The sequence below is a fragment of the Ceratotherium simum genome, chromosome 7 (genome assembly GCF_057802395.1).
Source record: "Ceratotherium simum simum isolate JZ-2026a chromosome 7, ASM5780239v1, whole genome shotgun sequence".
In the NCBI taxonomy this organism is placed as follows: domain Eukaryota; kingdom Metazoa; phylum Chordata; class Mammalia; order Perissodactyla; family Rhinocerotidae; genus Ceratotherium; species Ceratotherium simum.
Window position 1 is genome coordinate 9,108,258 of NC_141906.1, and position 19,470 is coordinate 9,127,727.

Genomic DNA, 19,470 nt, shown 5'->3' on the forward strand with positions numbered 1-19,470 from the left:
GAGTGAAGCAGATCTGAGATAAGTTAGGAGTTACCTGAGTAAAGCAAAGAAGTAGGAGTATTTCATGTAGAACACAGGGAAGGAAGCAGCAAGGCACTTCAATTAATTGAAGATGGTCAAAGTAGCTAAAACAAAGAAAGCAAGGGGCAGGGGAGGGATGGGATGAGTAGGGGCAAGACAAACAGAGCCTTGTAAGCTACTCAAGGATTTTGATCTAAATTCTAAGAGAAATAGAAAGCTGCTACAGTGTTTTAAGCAGAGGTGACGTCATCAGATCACTGGCTCTAGCATGGGGAATGTCTTAGGGTGGGTGGGTGAGAAGAAGTACACACATGGACAGAGATACATGAGCGGAGACTATTGCTAATGCCTAGTAGATTATGGTGCCTCGGATTGGGATGTGTCCATGGAGATAGAAAAAGTGGATATATTTAAGAAATTCTTAAAGGATAAAATTGACTCAACTTGGTGATGGATAGGATATAGGGTGTATGGAAGAGGAAGATGGATAGGATATAGGGTGTATGGTTATCAAGGATAACCCCCAGGTTTCTGTCTTAGCAACTGAATGGATGCAACATGGACCATCACAAGAAGAGTAAAACTTTTGATGAAAGAAGGGGAGTGATGAGTGTGGTTTGGGTGTGTTGTGTCTGAAGAGCTTTGTCAAGAGACAGTTTGTCAAGTTGACTATTGCAAATTCACTCTTGACATACAAAGGAGCTATCTGAGATGGAGATATAGATTTGGGAGTCGTCCATGTTTAGGGAGCAATGGCGACATGAGCATAAATGATGGTTCTAAAAGAGAAAGTGCAAAGTGACAACATAGTGGGTTCTCTGTTAGAACTTTTAGGAGTTTCAACATTAAATGGCTAAGTAAAGAAGGGAAAAGAGTTTAAAGTGAGCAGCCATGGCTATGAGCAAATCAAGAGAGTATTCTGCCCTGGGATGCTGGGGGTAGAAAGTGTTTCAAGAAGGAAGGAGTGGTCAGCAGAATCAAACAATGCTGAGAAGTTATGTGAGATGAGGCCTGTAAATATCCCCAGGAGCTGTTGAGTGCCCTTCGTGAGCCTTGTTTCAGTGGAACGATAGAGGCAAACTCAAGATTAGAGTAGGTAGAGGAGTGAGTTGGAGGTGAATTGAAACATTTCTTTATAGAAGTTTGGCCTTTAAGGTGAGGAGAGAGAGAGGCTGCTAACTGGTGCAGGATGCAGCATCGAGGGAAGGATTTTTATTTTTAAATGGGTGAGACTTGAGTATGTTTAAACACCAATGGAAGAATCCAGAGAGATGTTACAATACGTAAGAAAGAAAAGGAACAGGAGGGATAATCAGTTATGCAATTTTCCAGAGAAAAATGAAGATGATGAGATTGAAAGCGTACAGGGAGGCACTGCCCTTGAATGGGCAAAGGGGCTGCACTTCATCTTTAACCAAGGACAAGCATTGTGGGCTTAGTTCGGTGTATATGGCAAGTGTGAATACGCGGTGGCAAGCGAAGGAGGCATTGGTGTGTGTGTGCATGTAGATATGTAATTCTTGTACTTTCTCCCTAAAGTGAATTGTGACATCATCTACTTAATTTTAAGAAGGAGAAGGGAGGGTTAAGATCTGAGGTTAGAATAGTAGATCAAAATAACAGAAGAAAGAGCTGACCAGACAAATGTAGAAGTATGTCTGGCAGTGTTGAGTGAATATTGAGGTCGGTTACTGTGAATTTATGGGTATCCAATCTGCTTTCCTTGACCGATTCACCTTTATTTTCTTTTGCCTTTCACCACATACAGTTTAGCTGGAACAAATGTAATAAGAAGGCAACCATGGAAATGCAATTTCGTGTCTATTTCAAACAATCTGCATGGTATTCTGCTATTCACTATATATAATAACATTTTGAAATTCCCTGGAGCCATTCCTGGTATAACTGAATAGGTACAAATGTAGAACAGTGGTCTAAGCATTTAGCATATAAAACCACTTAGAACAAGATGACAGAGGACAGCAGAGACCACAGGACCACAGAATCTAATGGGGCAGTGAGATTTTACACAGTAACCCTTCCTGTGGTAGGGGGGATGACAGAGGCATGGATTGGTTTCTTGATGCTTTTAGAATGCTTATGGAGGCAAATCTACAACGAGGTGAAGCACGCTGGTGTATACAGATGAAAATGTTGTTACATAAAAGGAAGGAGATGAAGATTCAATGTGACTAATGTCAATTCTAAATCAATTTTTCATGCCATTGTATGAGACTTTGGGTCGCAAAGCTGAAAGAACAGGTGAAAAATGGTGAGGTAGCAAATCCTAGAAGATTTTGCTGCTGTCTCCTCTTTTTCATATGCAATCTGTCATCCTTTCAATAAGACCGACCTTATGTCAACAGCTACTTTTGTTTCCAATAAAATCTGGTTTTAGTGTAATAACTACTATAGCTTATTTTGCTTCAGCTCTCCAACGTATTTGATTCCTATGTACTAGAGAATTTGGCCCACACAAAGCGAAGTCTGGCCTTTGCTCCAGATTCCTGGGAGGTAACCTCCTAACCCTTGGAATTTCCTGTGTGATAGGGGTGTCTTTGTTATTCATGGTGGGCCCCCAGGACTTCACCTGATAGTGCGTGCTACCTGCTACCAAGGTGGCTCACGTGGGCCCCCTGGCCATGTGATGTTAGCTCAATCTCCAAGGAGAGAGTGGGTACAGGAGATTGAGTTCAACCACATGAGCAATGATTCAATCCATCACGCCTACGTAAGAATCCCAATAAAAACTCTGGACACCAAAGCTTGGGTAAGTTGTCCTGGTTGGCAATACTTGTGTGTATTGTCATACATCACGGCCAGGAGGAGGTAATGCTGTCTGTCCATGACTCCACGGGGAGAGGATGACAGGAGGCTCCATGTTTGGACCCCCCTAGACTTTACCCTATGCATCCCTTCTTTTGGCTGGTTCTAATTTACATCTTTTCTCTGCAACAAATGTGACCTCAAATAAAATAGTGTGTTCTGTGAGTCTTTCCAGTAAATTATCTAACCCAAGGGTGGTTTTGGGAATTCTCAAACCTGCAGTTGGTGTCAGAAGTCTTGGGCAGACTTGGCAGTCTGGAGGACTGTGCCCTTAACCTCACAGTTTGGCTAACTCCTGGCTATGCAGAACCAAATCAAAGCTTTTGACTGCCCCCTCTTGATTATTTAGATGATTTCGGACTTTAAAAAGCATATCTCTTTTGCATCCTAAATACAAGTTTATCTGTCCTTCAAATATAGTTCTCCTCTTCCAAAAACCTTGTTACCCTCTCCTGACATCTCACTTCAGAAACAGTGCCCCTCTGGGAGGTCCAGCAGTGAGAATAGAAGGCCCGTTTCCTAACAACGTCACCTCTGAAGTCAGTATTTCTGGGTCTGAAGATCTTAGAGCTGTGTATCAGTCAATGCCCAATCAGAAGACAAAAACTACACAGTACTGAATAGGGAAAATTTAATTCAAAGAATTATCAACTGTAACGGGACTGGAGTAATGAGGGTTTGGTGGGTAAGAAGTAAAGAGAGATCTAAAGAATACAGGAATAGCAGATACAAGGAGCAGCCAGCACCTCTGGGGCTGAGCTAGAGCACCCCAGGGAGACACTCCCCTCGACCCCAGGGTGAAATCCAGACCTTGTTGGAGAAGGCTCTGCTGTGGCCCCCTGGACAGCAGAGAAATTGCTGTGGCGTCTCACTAGCGGAACTTGCTGGGAATCTGCCTTCTGAACTTGCAGGAAATCCACCCTCTAGGGGCTGGGGAAGGTTCTTCACAGAAAGTTGTCTTACCTGAGGCACTATAGTACAAAACTGCCTGGGTGAGGGGATTCTGGGGCAAGCTGCAGGAGCCAGACTCTGGGGAAGCCACCCTTGCTGGGAGCTGGGTGCTGGACAAGCAGTGTGCGCTGCAGAAGCCTGATGGGCAAACACAGCATAACCAGCAGGGAAAATCCCTTTCTTCTGCAATGTCTCTCCAGCGCCCTCTACTGACAAAGCTGAACATTGTGTCAGCTGGCAAAGAAAAAAGATTTAGGGGCCCAGCTCCACTTACACATAGCAGGCAATAAATTATGAATTTGGACCTGAGAAGAAGTAGATTGATAATTGGCAAAAGCTTAAAGCTATATGATAGCTTATTTTACTATCTGGGAGATTAAGGGGACTTGCCTAAGGTTACACAATGAGGAGATGGGAACAGGTCCCAGATCTTCCAATGACCAAGCCAGTGTAATATATATATTTTTTACCATGAGTTCATCCAACTGAAAATTGTTTTTTTCTCCCTCTAAATTGTATTATTCTGGAAAGATTTTCTTTCTGTAAAGTGATAGCAACAAAAACAATGGCTATATGTATTGTGTGGAAACTACGTACTCACAAAAATCTAGTGAAGGAGGTAATATTATCCTCAACTTACAGGTGAAGAAAGTAAGGCTTAGGGAGGGTAAGTGATTTACCTAAGGTCAGACAGTAAGTGGCAGACTAGTTTGTCTGATTCCAAACCTGGCTCTTAACCATTATGCTAGTTGAATCTAATACTTTATTAATTACAGCAAGAAATTCTTACCAAAGCAGAACGGGAGTGTCCTTAAGATTAGGAGAAAGCAGGTAATTATGGAGCAATTTTGAGAGGGAGATACAACTATAAAGCAGAAGATACACCAACATGAATGGGATGCTTCCTTGCATGTATGAGGGGTGGAGGAGTTGTAGACAACTGTAAGTTGAGGGAACTGTTTCTTGACAGCTATGTAAAATCTGGAGGGCAGTGGGCAGCTGGGGTGGGGGTCAGAGTGCCGAGGTAGGAGGCCATTACAGAACATCAATGCCTCTTTCACAGCTGGTTAAAAATACAGCTTTCTGCTTACTCCTTCCACCTATGGCTGATCTAATGATCTGTGGTAAGGTAGGGATACGTGCGTGTGTGTGTGTGGGTGTGAGTGTGTGTGTGTGTCAATCTCCCCCTCCTCATTCTGATGCCCAGCTGGGTTTGGGAACCACTGAGCTAGCCCAACCCGCTCATTTTACAAATGCTCTCTGAGGGCCCAGAGAGCAGATGCAATTTGCCCCACGCCACGGAGGGAGTATGTGAAACTTGCGTTCTCCTCCTCTGCTCCAGGGCCTCACCCACACATTCCACACAGATCCTAATCCATAGGATATAAATTCAACTGAGTTGTAGATTTCTTCTCTCTTTCTTGCCTCGCTTCTTTAGCTGTGTACTATAAATTTTATTTTTATATTTAGAAGTGGGTAGCCACATCATTGAAATAAGAGAAGGCTATGAATTTTGAGCAATTACTTTGGTTTTCATAATGTCACCACAAATCGCATTCTCAATGCAGAAGGGTCTGGAAATTTTGCCAAGTTCTTCACAGTACCTGCAGTATACGTACAACCTTTTTTATAGTTCACAACTACTTAAATGTGGTTTCGAGCCCTTGGTTAGGAAATAAATTTTCAGTGAGATGAATGAAATGTCACTTGAGGTTGGGGAAGGAACACTTTAATGTTCTTGAATCAGCTATCTCTAAAGCAGCCTGTCCAGTAAAGGCAAATCTTCAGTTCATTGTTGGTTGGTGGACTAGATTGGCTGCTTGTGAGCCACTGAAGTTATCTGTGCATATGTGCTTAGGGAGTGTAAACGATTTTCTTGTGAATTTACATAAAAAAAGCACAAATATTGGTAAACATGTTTATAGCAGAAAGAGATGAGAAAAACAAAAACACTTTGTACTGTAGGGGAGCAGAATTTGCCACCCCAAAATGTGTCTCTTTGGCTTGATTATTTTTAAGAACAAAAGATTCAGGAAGAAACTTTGACCTTCCCCCTAACTGCCTAAAAGAATGTAAGATAGAAGGCCTGTCCCAGGAAGGAGCTAATACCATAGATAATTATAGTATAATACAAACTAGGTGTGGTGGACAGGGAGGAACCTAGCAAGGCTCATTTGATCAAAGTCTTCGCCATGTCCCATCGTCTCTGCAAAGCATGGCAAACTTTTGTTTACCAAACATTTGCTTTTCCATCTTGATGTGAATTACCTTCCTCCCTTTTGAAGTCCCTAACCACTACCCCCAACATCTTCCTTTGTCATTAGCTAAAGATGGTATTTAAGGTGGTGGCTTCAGCCATTTTGGTGAGTTACTCAGTTTTCCTGTGTTTCTCCCATGTGTACATGCTATTACATTTGTGTGATTTTCTCCTGTTATTCTGTCTCATGTCAATTTAAGTCTTTGACCAGCCACAGAAGAACCTAGAAGGGTAGAGGAATATTTCTTCCTCCCCTACAGTACCATAAAAACTACAAAATTCTACAAAAACTACAGTTCTACAAAATACTTTGTAGAATAATACAACTGGAAAATATCTTAGATATAGTCTCATCCAGCCTCTCAACTTCACGCAAGGGGAACACAAGAGTTGAGTTTTTCCTTTGATAGACAACTTTGCCCTCAGGAGCCCTTTTTTTTTTTTTTTTTTTTTTTTGTAAGCAAGATCAGCCCTGAGCTAACAGCCATGCTAATCCTCCTCTTTTTGCTGAGGAAGACCGGCTCTGAGCTAACATCTATTGCCAATCTTCCTCGTTTTTTTTTTCCCCAAAGCCCCAGTAGATAGTTGTATGTCACAGTTGCACATCCTTCTAGTTGCTGTATGTGGGACACAGCCTCAGCACGGCTGGAGAAGTGGTGCGTCGGTGCGTGCCCGGGATCCGGACCTGGGCCTCCAGTAGCGGAGCGCATGCGCTTAACTGCTAAACCATGGGGCCGGCTCAGGAGCCCTTTTAATAATGCAAATTATTACCATGTGATGTACCACATGGACATGGAGTTGACGTTGTAATTATAGAAACCACCAAAGTGAAACCACAAACTTAGAGCTAACAGGGACCTAAACCTTGCCTAGTCTAACCTCCTCATTTCTAAATTGGGGAAGGTGGAGGCTTTTCTGAGCCAAGACCGTAAATGATCTCTCCTGTTTTTCTGTTAGTAGCTCTGACATTTTCTAGGTGTAGGACCTTCACTCATTGCCTTTGCAAAATTGGCATAATAACAATAATTCTTTTTTTTGTTTTTTTTTTTGCTGAGGAAGATTCCCTCCGAGCTAACATCCATTGCCAATCCTCCTCTTTTTTTGCTTGAGGAAGATTAGCCCTGAGCTAACATCTGTGCCAATCTTCCTCTATTTTTTTTGTATGTGGGACACCACCACAGCATGGCTGGTGAGTGGAGTAGGTCTGTGCCCGGGATCAGAACCTGCGAACCTGGGCCACTGAAGTGGAGCGTGTGGAACTTTAACCACTTGGCCATGGGGCTAGGCCCGGGATAATAATTCTGTATAGTATGGTTGTGAGGGTTAAATGAATTAATAGCTGGAAAAGTAGTTTCAAAATATGAAGTACCATATATTCATATAAGTAAATATGAGTATACTGTATACTAATATATAAAAGCAATAAAAGTGTCATTGTTTTTATTATTTAATAGGAGAACCCCTAGACAAATCTAAGCACTGAGTAGAGCTTTTACTTTCAAGCAAGGAAACTCGGTTTTTAGAAGAGCTGACTTCCAAAGAAAACAGGCAGCATTTGAGGCAAATCCACAAACTATATGATAAAAATCAATAGGAATCAGCATTGCAGGAGTGAACAGTCACTGTTCTTGTTTTGAAATGTGCCTAAGGCTTCATCTGTTTTAGCTAAATGGCAGAGGATTGATTACTTTTAAATTATGTTATCAATTATCTCTTATGCTTAGTACACCTTCTATTATCACGACAAAAATTCCTTTGTCAGAGAGAGCAAACGGAATATGGGGCCAAGTCACTGTGATGAAGGCAGCATGGAAAGTCCAGCTTGTGAGAGCTGCAGAGAAAGGGCCTGGTGGGTTCTGCCGCCTGCGTCATTTCTGCCTCTGTCCTTCTCTTCTCCCTTATCCTACATGATGCTCTTTTTAGGCACTTATAACCATTTGATATACATTTATATAATTGTTTTATTGTTTATATCCACCCAATAAATGTAAGCACCATGAGAAAATAAGAGTTAGATAACCGGGAAGAATGTCTGGTACCCGCCACTTGGTAACCGTTTGCTGAATGAAAGCTACACACGTGGGGAGGTAGAAATTGAGGTGTCAGATGTAAGCACCAATTATTTAAAACATTTTTTTGGAATCCCAAACACAGTGTTTACTTGCTGTGTTTTTCTCATTTCATTTGAGGGAACTTCAGCAGTCCTGCTTCTCCTGAGATTCAATGCCCCTTCCGATGTGGCCACATGAGTCAATTGAACTCGGTTCAGAGTAGGTTTCACTTTATATCTCCATTTACTTGGTGAGCAGTTAGTTATTTTAGGAAGCTAAGTAAAACTCCTGGCTTATAGTGAGTTTGAGTTAATTGAAACTCTAAGTTTTATTTACCTGAAACAGTGTTGGGTGAAATTTCTACATTCTTGAAAATGTGTGTTCATTTTTCAAATCTAATTCAAGACTTTACCCCATTCCTATTGCAACTTGTCAAAAGCTTTTCTAATATATTAGCTGTCTTTTGTACTCAACAGAGGTTGTTTCTGTCTGGGATTTAGCCTTTCTGCCATTATTCTCGCAGTTTCCTGACGTGAGCTTGCATAAGTGCAAAAGAATGACCCCTGACCAAGAGGGTCTTAACAGTCCCCTCAGCTTGATTAAACTTTGGACAGGCTTCTTCCTGAGTCTAGGTCTCCGACCTCCCCTTTCTTGGAGTATTTACTTTAGAAAACTTGTAATTTCAAATCCTTTCCTTGCTCCTTTGAGATATAAATCTTTTAAAAAGTCTATTGCTAGTTTTACAACCCAAGAATGTCTTTCTCAAGACTTGAGAATCATCTCTTCCAAGTGTAATTATCAAGGAGGTTAGGGCCCCATCTCCCAGTTTCTGTGGGAGGGTAGGAGACTGACTTCAGCTGGCCCCTTGCTCTAAATTGTAAAACTACCTCTTCTCATGAAGGCACGAGCAAGTTGACTTCTCCTTTGGGCAAGGCCATTAGCAAACTCAGGGCCTGCTCTCCACACCCCAGCTCTTATAATCTCTCTAGCTCTTTTTCTTACAGGATCTGGGTATCCAGATGCAGTCTGTGCTGTCTCCCTGACTGCTGGTAATAAAATCTTGGAATAAAATCAACTTCTGTCTGTTCATCTTGTCCAGTGTGATTTTTCCTTAACACTCTCTTTTCTATACTTGTTTTCAAAATCAGAACTCATTCAAATGCTCTGTGTAACCCCAGCTGGGTTCTCTGGGCACCTCCCTTGTTTCTTCCTCATAATATATAATTGTATGAGAAGGATTTTATTTCTAGAAATGACTCCTTGAATTTAATTTTTTTTCTTTTGGATCTTCCTGCCATGGCTACAGCTGAGTGTATGGAGATTTATTTCATCATTATTATTCTTATTTACATTGGCAATGACTGTAATAAAATTGTTAAATTTTATATAATACTTTATATATGTACTTTACACATAGTACTTTATACATTTACATCTCCTGAAAATATGTATGTGCTCAATGAAATTCAAGAAATTTTGCTTGAATGGCCTTCTTAGTATATTAATATATGTTTAGGACAGTTGTCTGATTCCAGTTTTTAGTAAAAATACATTTCTGAGAAACGTCTAATGGGACAAGAACCTCATAGTTCAGGGTAATTCCATTCAGATACAATCCTTTGAGAAACAGGAACCATATAAATCAGTATTTGGTGATTACTTTGTGAATCAGTCAAATGACAGGAAACCACACTCTTGGCAAGAGACACTAGAAAAGTAAGGCTTGTAAATAATACTTTTCCTGGAGTTTTGCTGGATACAAGTATAAATGACAAGTAAGAAGGGGAAAAAATAAACTTGAATTCACCCAAAAAAGAGCTTAAGCGTTATTCATTTCCTAGTGACATTGTTAATTCCTGATCTCAAGAATTTTGCTCACCTTTTCCTTTTGCTCTTTCCCTGGTCCTAGAGCAATGCTTGCTTAACAAAAGGCCCTTAGTAAGTGAATGAAAGAGATTCTCTGCTTTAATCTCATTTTAAATCCCTAGCTGGTGGAACCAAAGCAAAGGGATTGATATATTTTTCCTCTAATGATGCCAAGTATGTAGCGTCTCCAGGAGGGGAGTGTACATCAAGGTTAGATTCTTCACTAGAAGGAAGGAACCACAGGGTTACTTTCTGGGGAAATTTTGTTATAAAAATATAATAATAGTTAACATTTGTTGGACATTTTTATGTGTCAAGGGCTGTGCTAAATACTTCATATGAAGTCTCTCCTTCTAATCTTCGTGATGACGCTATACATTATATCCTATTTTTATCTCCATTTTACAGAAGAGGATTCTCCCGTCAGTGGCTTGTCCTAGACTATACTCATGCACCACCCCGTATTTCCCCATTTTTTCCCTACTGTAAGCTCCCAAGAGCTAGAATTGATAAGTCTAAAAAGGAATACAGGAAGGAAGAGACTAAAGATTAGACAAGGTGGGAGGTTTTACCAGGTAGAAACACTATTGAAGATTTCAGAGACTGAGAGCGGAGAGCTAGTTAGTTGTGGTAGAGTGAGGAATTTGGATTCCAGTTTTGTGTCTCCTCCACCCTCCTCACACTTACAGTTAGGACAGAATATAGATATTCAGATGATTTTAAGATGGAAACTTAATTGGATTGATTTCCTTGCCTTTGTTGGCTAACCTACAAGAATTTAATGTAAATGTTTCTCCTCACCCCCTGGACCCTTTGAAGATTAAGTCTTTTTTTCCCTCAAAGAAAGGGGAATAATTTAGGGTTTGAGTTTAATGAGCCAACACAGTCAATTCAGAAAAATGAAAAGAAAGTATAAGTCTTGATGCAAGAGGCTGAGAGGATGGGAGAAAGGGAAGGCAGAGGGAACCTCAGGCCAGGGCTAAAGGAGAGGGAGGGAGGTGTGTGGGTCCTGGGGCTGTGGGGGTCCAATCCAATCCCTGACTCCTGGAAGTGCCCTGAGAGGGGACAAAACTCTGAGCGGAAGGGCTGTGTGAGGAGGGGAGGTAGGGAGGGGAGATTCTTCGTCCTTTTGTTTCCCCTAACTATGCAGGTGAGGACTGTAAAAATTCCTCCCTGTGTCTCCGTTTAGACATTAAGTTCAGCAAGGGAGAGCTGTTGCCTTTTATAAACCAAAGTGTTCAACAGGAGGTGGTGTAAGAGGTGGGGCTGAAGGGCAGGATGCTTGTGGGAATCTGATTAAGAGACACTCTTTCCATCCCTCCCCAAGAGGAAGGTGAGACTCAGGACTACTTGGGCAAGTTCCCCTTCTGGATGTTCCTTCTGATGGCTGGTATTGGGGGATCTAAGTGTTGTTTTATTGAGGTAGTATTATTTAGTCCAGTACTCCTTGTAAGGATCCCTGCAACGACATACCTACATTCTGAATTTAAGCTACATACATGCTAGTTTATTAAGATTCTTACAGCTAAATTTTTTGCTCTTTTGATTTATGGCTGCAAGAAGCACTGAGCTAAAATAGTATTCTCTGTGTTAGGAAGAAACCAAGAGAACCAGATTCCAGTTCCGGTTCTGCAGCTTACCCAACTGCGAGGCCTGGACAAGTCATTGCCCCCTCTAGGCCTCAGATTTCCCCTTTACAAAAATGTAGAGGGTTAGCTGGTTGCCATATAAAGTTCCAGTCAATTCCGATGACTGGATCCCTTTAGTCTCCCATACAGAGTCATGTTATTCAAACGTTACCCACAGGCTGCCAAATGGGCCAGCTCATAAAGACTAAAAAATAAAATGGTATTTAGAAATGACCTGGGGATCAGTTCAGATTAAAAAGGGAGTATAAATCCCACAGAACTGAATATTGGAGAAGTCGTGAATTTGGTGCCTCTGCTGCTGTGCCTTCTGGACTGAGAGGTTAAACGATGAAGACGGGACTGGGAGGAGGAAGCCTGGGGAGGTGAATGAGAAGCCAGGCTGGTGGACTGCAGCTGCTGTCTGCTTGCACCAGTACTGTCGGAGCTGCGTGGGAATCCACCTTCTCAGCTACATCTAGAACAGCACTGCAGGCAGCCAAATACCTGTGGGCTAAGAGTCAAAAGGCCTGCTACATTATTATTATTAAAATTAATAGTTTTACCATCTATTGAGCACTTAGCTATATGCCAGGGCCAAGGACTTTTGCTACATGATCTCTTTTCATTTCTGCAACAACCCTGTGAGGTGGGTCTTCTTAGTCACTCTATTTTAGAGACAGGAAAAGTGAGCCTCCAAAAATATTAATGATTTACCCATGATGACCCACTAAGTGGCTTTGTAATAGGTAAGGAAGTTCATGGCTGTTATTTTGAGAGAGAGTGTAAAGGAAATGGCCATCGTGTCCCTATTTATCTCCCCTTCTACTCTCCTGAGAATCCTTTCAGTATTTGGAAATGAAATCAGATGAAGAACTGTGTCCAAACAGCAATTAACTTGGGGAAAAATTCTCAAAAGGGTAAAAATTTGAGAAGATTTGTGTGAAAGTAAAAAGGAAAAGACTTCTTGATATAGGGGTGGGAGATGTGCCACTGCTGATTGTGTAGGCATATTTACAACTCAGATTTTTTTCAATTTGTAATTCTGTGTCTTCTTTTCCTTGGTCAAAGTTGTGACACCAGTCCTGGTAGGTAGACGATGGTTCTCTTCTACATCAGCAAATTGTCCTATGGTATGGAAGGCTTTGATTTTAGAGTCATCTTAACACTTGAGCAAAGAGAAGTGAGCCATAAATGCTCTAAAGAGACAAAGTATGCTTTCTGACTGAGTGGATTCGAGGCAGGATTTCTACCCACAAATATCCATCTCCTGCCCACTGCTTCCATTTCACCTTGATTAAAAGGATTGAAATAATTTTAGTCTTCACCAAGTTCCAGTTAAAAAGAAATTCATAGCTGGGGGGTGGGAGAGCTGGTTATTGCTACAATCTAAGTCTGTAAGTATACACCTTAGTCTAACTTTCCCAAAATGGATCCCTGGGAATACAAGTCTCACAGGTTGCTCTCCAAATTAAAGGTTCTGTGATCAAATTCCTTTAGGGAATTCTCCAATTCTCCACCAATGACATTCTCCGCCAATGTCAAAGAGTTGTGTGGGATTATCCCAAGTATTGGAAGATACTTAGCATCCATGCTACCTGGCTTTTAAATTTAAGTAGAGGTCCTCAGCCATCATGATAATCTAAATTGCCCTAATACATTTCTAAGTGATGCTTACTGGCTGTACCAAATCTCATGGATAACTAATATAGCTATCCTCTTGTGCAAATTCACAAGGCATATTGCATGTTAGTATTGTAGGGGAGGAAGAAATATTCCTCTGCCCTTCTAGGTTCTACTGGGTGGTCTAAGAATTAAGTTGACATTAGCCAGAATAACAGGAGAAAATCAAACAAATTTAATAATATGTGTACACAAGAGAAATCCAGGAAAACCAAGTAATTCACTAAAATGGCCAAAGCAACCACCTTAAATACCATCTTCAGCTAAAGACAAAGGAGAATGTTGAGGGTAGTGGTTTTGAAATTCAGAGGGGGAGGAAGGCAATTCACATGGAGAGGGAAAAGCAAATGTTTGGTAAACAAATGTTTGCCATGCGTTACAGAGACAATGGGACATGGAGAGGACTTTGATCAAATGGGTCTTGCTAGGTTCCTCCTTGTCTACCACACCTAGTTCATATTATACTATAGTTATCCATGGTGATACCTCCTTCTTGGAACAGGCCTTCTATCTTAACTTCTTTTAGGCAGTTAGGGGGAAGGTCAAAGTTTCTTCCTGAATCTTTTGTTCTTAAAAATAATCAAGCCAAAGAGACACATTTCAGAGTAGCAAATTCTGCTGCCCAACAGTATGTTAAAGACTCTGAGAGAATTCCTTTTTAAAAATATTTTTATTCAATTCAGCATATCCTAAATAAATATAGAACCTCCCTACTCTCCCCTCCACACCTTGTTTTTCTTCAGAACATTAAGTGAATCCCGTGGAATTACCTTTGAAAAATACTACTTTAGCAAGAGGGACCAGGAAGGGTGAATGTGAAGAGATACCAATGATTATCTAATGCCTGGCACCCACTCTTCACCCCATGAGCTAGATATGGCCTACTTGGCCCTGGGGACTTTTTGAATTTTTGTTTTAAACATGATTATCACTCATGATCTTTTGAACCATTGGGACCTAACCATCTGTTTCTCTGTGAGACTGACTGCCCGGTATTAGGCTAATTGGCTCGGATCAGTGAGCCATTTTATTTGATGCTGATAGTAATTTATTATCCAGTTTGAGCTGTTCAGGTTTCATTTCACTTACATTTCATTCAAAACAGCAGGGAATCCTTATGAAAGATTCCAGCCCAAAGGAAAGACGTCATAAGGCCTCCATATGCACTTTACTCATGTTTGGGTCACGTACAATTCTCAGACACCATCTGTGGACCTTTTGACTCACCTTTGTTTTCAATTAAAAATATTAAACTGGGTAAGCACATGCACGTTGATGTCTAATTATAGACTAGTCACCAAAGGAACAAAAAATGTATTTTCCTATATTCCCAACTCTGTATTTTGCCAATGGGAGAAACCAGCCCAGAGACTGGTCAGTGGCAGAGATGTGATTTGGACCCAGATATCCTGACTCCCAGGCAGGAATCTTTATATTGCTCCATTTTGTTTTCTCTTAATAAAAGAACTACTGAGATGTGGGAAATGAGGTATCTGGAGTGAGACGTGGATGAAGGAAAGAAACTGAACTTGATGGGAGGCTTTACAAAAGAAAGTTCTCAGAAAACCATTATTTAACCGGTCCAGTGCTAAAAAAAAAAAAGAGAAAGTTAAAAAAAAAACCCCAAACAACTCATTTCATGCCAAATATATAAGCAAAGTAAACTTAACAACCACCTCAATGAAACCTCAGCGCCTGGAATCTCTATAATCAAGGAGCAGCAAGCCCAGATGGCACGTTCAGGTTTCTTGGGGGCACATAATAACAGGCCAAATATGGCTTTGCTTTGAATCCGAATGCAGTGTAAAAGGAGGTTTGGGTTCACTATATTCCAGCCTGTCTTGGGCAAGTCTTGATAAGATTCTATGGTCTTTTCTTGAAAGACCTCAAATATTCCTTTCATCGCTTTCTCAGTCACAGTGCATTTTTTCTTCTGCTATTTGACTGAGAAATTTTCTGGGTACTGCTCTCTCTCTTCTCCTTTGCTGTGTCTGTAGAAATGGATTCAGAGACGAAATGGCTACTCTATGCTATATTCTTTTGATAGTTTTTCTTCATTAGGAGAACTTGCTCTGTGTACTCTTCTCATGTTTGAACTCCAAGTGATAACAGCTGTCTCATTATAAGCAGTTAAGTCCTGAATTACAGTTTCCATAGCATACTTTTCCCCAGGCATGTTAGCCTTTCTTATGTCAAAATGACAAAAACACATAGCTTGAAGGGGTTGAGGTGTGGAGGAATCAATGGCAGTTTTTAAAGAAAGTGGTTCTTGAATTATGTCTCAAAGCAGAATTCCAAGACACGAATACCTGGTGGAATCTGGGCACAAAACAATAATGAGTGAAAGGGGCCAAGTATATGAAAAATAACTGCTCATGCCTGATGATAATGGGCAACTGACATTAGGTCAGTGTGGGTCAGGTCCTAGTTGCTGTGGCAAACTCTGGTGGGCATCTCCGCATAAGGTCAAACACGACTTACCAGAGCGACACGGGAATAGGGGCTCACTGTGGGCAGCCTTTCAAGGGAAACTAGAAATCTAGATTTTAAAAACTGGCAACCAATTCAGAAATGTTAAGTGGATGAACATGTCAAACGGAATGGGCTGTGTCTTACTGGTTCTTGGCTTAAATAGACTTAGTCCTACCTTCATATCTCTCTGTTCTTCTGAACTAGAATCTTCCAGTATCAGACACCATTCTAATACCTTTCCTCTCCCTGGATTTGGTTCTCACTGTCCAGGTATCACAAGTGTTTTTAGCTTCTGATTCTAACAGTTAAAGAGCCAGCAGGGGGAACCCACAGACTGTCACCTAAAACTAAATGAACAGATATTTTAAAATTTATACATGGAAAAAATTTTACTGCAATTTTGAGGACCAGCAAAGAGCTTCCAGCTGTCTGGCTAACAATCTGAGTTGTAGCTTACATACCAACCCTTTCTTTTACTTGTCTAATAAAATATTGTTATGCTAATCATTGTTTACACAATTGAAAACATTAAATACAAAGTCTTTTCTGGAACATCAGTCGGCATATAGAATGTGGCTTAAATGCTGAAAGTAAGAATCATTCCCTCATCTGGATTGGTCTGAGTGCTGGCTCAGTTGAGTGAGTGGGTGATGTCCCCTGCCATATTCATTTTGACACAACAGGAACTTAAATCAACCAGCATTTTATTATCAAGATTTTACTGTAAGTGGAGCAGTGTACTATGTACCATGCAGTTGCAAAATTTTATAATATTGGTTTGCTGCCCTTAAGGAATGTTAGGAATGTTTAGATTAATTCTGAATTTGACACACACACAGTGAGAGAGAGAGAAATGGCTAGATTAGTGTGGTCTGTCCTGTGGAGAAGTTGTAAGTAGGATTCCCATAGGCAAGTTCTTTTTAACTTTTACCTTGTAATGGCATAAGTCAAAAATTATATTTGTAGGCACACTGGGGAAACTTAGCGGGTAAGACTGTATAAAAGATGAGCAGCTCTGGCTGCCCCAGACCTCATACAGCCGTGAAGAATCGGGTCAGGCTCTGGGTAGACCCTCAGCCCACCTGTGGTGTGGCAGAGCGCTTGGGAGCGCTGTCAGGGGAGGCTCAGTTCTAGACAGGTGGAGAAGGGGGAGGTAAAAATAGAGGCAACTGTAGGAGTGATTTTCCTTTCCCTTTTCACTTTTTCCCAGTGTTGATTTACTTATTTCTCATCAGCATTAGTCAAAAATAAATTAATCCTTTGCCATTTTTTCTTCACTTTGAAAATATAGGACTAATTAAAGATTTGGTTTTCCAGAAGTTTTCTGCCCTTTTCCAAAGTTCTAAGAGTGATACATCTTATCTCTAGAAAAGACGACACCTTTTCCCAAGTGTGTGTTCATCCTCCTGCAAGAGCTGGTTTAGCCTTGTCTGGCTCACTCACTTTTGATTGTACTGTTGTTTTGGAAGAAGAGACAGGTCAGTAAGCAGGGAAAAGGAGAGAGAAGAAGGCCACTGTTGACACTATTGTTATTTCCAAATGAAAGCCTCATCAATACCCCCTCTATGCTATCAACCTCTGTATTCACATTTGTTTCTTTTTTTAAAAAATGAGCGGCTACTATTTTGGAATAGAATAATGTTGAGTCATAATCAAGTATATTGAAGTCTAATGGTAGAGTTATTAGTGAACCGAGGGGGAATGAAAATTTCCCTCTTTATGCAGAAGAGCATTAAATGACCACATTGATGCTCAGTGGGTTTCCTTTATTCCTCCCCCTTGGAGCCAATCAAGTTGGACTACACCATTAAACAAATATGCTTTCACACTGGGGACCTAGACACAACCCTCTATAAGCAAAATTAGAGGTAGAAAGGTGAAGAACCTCTCTTTCCCTCAATTTGGGAAACAAAAATGTAGAATTTTGGATTTTTGGTGTTTAGCACAAGCTGCCAAGAATTCTCATCATAGTTTAGCTAGAATTTACAAGGATGAGATAAAGCCTCTTAGGACAAGTTTTTCTTCATCATCTCCTTGCTCTTACACTCCCTGCCCAACTTCTACTGTGACTATGCTGTTATATTGAGAAGGAGATTCTATTAGCCGTGAGGGACTTGAAAATTTGTTGAAATCTTAAAAATTATAAAATCTTTAATAATGCCTTCAGTCTGAGTTAGGCTGGACCCAAGAAGATACTGCGTAACTCTTGAAGTGTGAGAATGCTATAAGACCCATCTAATTTGAACAAAATCTCTCCCAGTGGCTCCTAAACCACCCTCCCTATGAGGTCAGGATATTTGCATTCTAGAAGACAGCTCTACCTCATTGAATTTTCTCCCTTAGACATTCCTGCCAGCTGCTCTCAAACTCCTCACTTGAAGAATTATCACTCATTTTTCTTGGGTCATCAGTCAGAACAGATCCACAGCAAGATTTTATAACTCCTGAGTCCAAGGAGAAAGTAGTCATCAAAGAAGTGATTGAAAAAACAATTTTAAGTATTGATTGGAGATAAACCAGAAAGCAGTTAATAAACCCTTTCCTGGGTGAATTGAAGGGCATGTGGGATCTTTGAGTCTGTGGGGAGGAAGAGTGGGAGGTCAGTGGAACTCAGCCCAGCCTCTCTACCAACCCACAGGATAATTCCCAACCTGGGATCCATAAGGCAACAATGTAGGTTTAGTCTACTTTCCTTCAACTATTTTTAAAAACCTAGTAGAAATTGCTCATTTTTTTTCATAATGATACTCCATAAATTAAAAACAAAAAACTTAAGTTCCTTTGTTTTGGCCTGGGATTCTATCTTCTGAGTTATTTATAATCTCTCTTATCTGTGGCAGATTAAAAGCTCTCACGAGCAGTTGTTGGCATTGATTACAGTGGTTCATGAAGAAATAAAAATTTCAAGGGTTTATTAGTGATAGAAAGACTGAGAAGTCCTCCACAGTATAATCATGTTAATAAAACAATAATTTATATACACTCAAAGTCTCATGAATGATCTCGTTTGTGTATGCCAGTAGCTCCAATGCAGTGGGCTGGGTGGAGTGAAAACTGAGCACCAGGGAATGGAGGTGATCTTCCAAGGTGAGAATAGATGCCACTTCTCTGATCCCTTTCACCACCACTTGGTAGCAACCCTCTCTGACAGGTACTGTATTTATTACTCCCGGAGCGATATAGTCACAAGCGTGGACTCTGGACAAAGATCGCCGGGTTACAGGTGTGACTTCAATCCATATTAGCTGTGATCTGGGGAAAGTGACTCAATCCTATTCTCTATGTCTCAGTTTTCTCATCTCAGATTAAATGGAGATAAGAATATTATTTAGCTTGGGGGTTATTGGGATGATTGTTAAATTAATAGACATATTTAGAAGAGTGCCTGAAATAATAAGTATAAGTAAAAGTTAGCCATTATTATTTCAGACAAGAATATTGACTCTCAGAACCTAAGTTTCACAACTCTTACATGGTAGATTCCGGTTTTAGGTCCAGGTCTGTGTAACAACAAAGTTCCTGTCCAAACTCAAGTTTTTCTATTCCGGCTTCTATGCTATTATGACCATATTCCTCTTTTTAACATTTTGGTGATCTCCTAAAGTACTCAGTAGTATGCAAGATACAGTGGAAGACTTAAAGCTATTGGTTGCTGAGTGTGTGTGAAATAGAAATTCAGGGAAAGTAGTGTCTGTTTCGTATGGGCTCGGGTTTCAAG